Source organism: Pteropus vampyrus, unplaced genomic scaffold (assembly GCF_000151845.1).
Source record: "Pteropus vampyrus isolate Shadow unplaced genomic scaffold, Pvam_2.0 Scaffold51, whole genome shotgun sequence".
Lineage (NCBI taxonomy): Eukaryota > Metazoa > Chordata > Mammalia > Chiroptera > Pteropodidae > Pteropus > Pteropus vampyrus.
The window spans coordinates 687421-689014 of NW_011888832.1; positions in this window are offsets into that span (position 1 = coordinate 687421).

The following is a 1594-nucleotide window of genomic DNA, read 5'->3' on the forward strand; positions in this document are numbered from 1 at the left end:
ACTTCTCTAGCCTGGTGAAGGAAATGGACATAGAACCCAGGAAGCTCAGAGAATCTCAACAACCAGGTATCCAAAGAGGCCCATCATCATAATTAAAATGCCAAAAGTTAAATACAAAGAAAGAATATTAAAAATGGCAAGAGAAAAGCAGATAGTAACCCACAAGGGAATACCCATAAGACTGGCAGCTGATTTCCCAAAAGAAACTATGCAGGACAGAAGGGCTTGACAAAAAATATTTGATGTGATGAAGACCCAGGATCTACAACCAAGAATACTTTATCCAGCAAAGCTATCATTTAGAGTCGAAGGACAGATAAAGAGCTTCTCAGACAAAAATAAGCTAAAGGAATTTATCACCACCAAGCCAGTATTATAGGAAATGTTGGAGGGACTTCTTTAAGAAGAAAAAAACGTGTATCAAAAACAGGAATGAAGAATGGCAACAACTACATTCCTATCAATAAGTACCTCAAATAGAAAAGAATTAAGTGCTCCAACTAAAAGATAGAGTGGATGAATGGATAGGAAAACAAGACCGCTACATGTTGCCTACAAGAGACTCACTTCAGATTAAAAGACACACACAGACTAAAAGGAAGGGGATGGAAAAGGATATTGCTTTGATTGACCTAAAAAGTTATTTATGTCAGACAGAAAAAGATAAACACTATACGATTTCACTTATAGGCGGAATCTAAGGAATAAAAAGAACAAACTAATCAAAAACAGACTCACAAATACAGTGGACAATTTGGTGATGGATAGAGAGGAGGGAGGATTGGGGGGCTGGGAGAAAGGGGTGAAGGGTTAAAGAAGTACAAATCAGTAGCTATTGGATGGTCATGGGGATGGGGAGCATGGCATAGGGAATACACTTAGCATTAATACGTTGGCTAGGTGGAGGGTCAGGGGAGGGAGGGAGCAATTGGGAGGACCGTTTTATAAACTATATAGATGTCTAACCAACTTGAAACTAAGTAACTATATAGATGTCTAACCAACTTGAAACTAATTAATAAAATAAATAAACTTTTAAAAATGATTAAAATGGTCGATTTTATGCTATGTTCATTTTAACACAATAAAAAATAAAAGCAGCATCCATATATCCCTTTAGAAGTCCACTTTGAGAACCTAGTCTTAGGAAACAAACCAGAATGTGAGCAAAGCTCGAGCCACGATGTTCACCAGCACACTGGACGCTGGACGTCGGCAGGGGCAGCCCCACCTTTCCAGATAGAGATAAACTGGCTCTGGTGCTAAACCACCTGACATACCACAGCCTGGGGACAGATCTCCCCGCAGGGGATGGGGTGGGATGTTTTAATGGCACGGTCTCCTCTGTCAGGGCGCCTGCTTCAGGTTCAGACCTTTGCTAAATTGCACACGATAATCCACACACAGGAAGCATGGTGACCACAGCTGGCTTTAAGCAACTCCTCTCCCCTCCCCAACGCCACCCCACTCCTCCCCTCCCTCACCCCTCCACTTTCTCCTCCCTCCTCTCCTCTCCTCCCTTTGCCTCTGCCTGGTTCCCTCTTCCTCTAAACATCATCATGGCTCATGGCTCCCTGCCTCACTCCCCTCAATT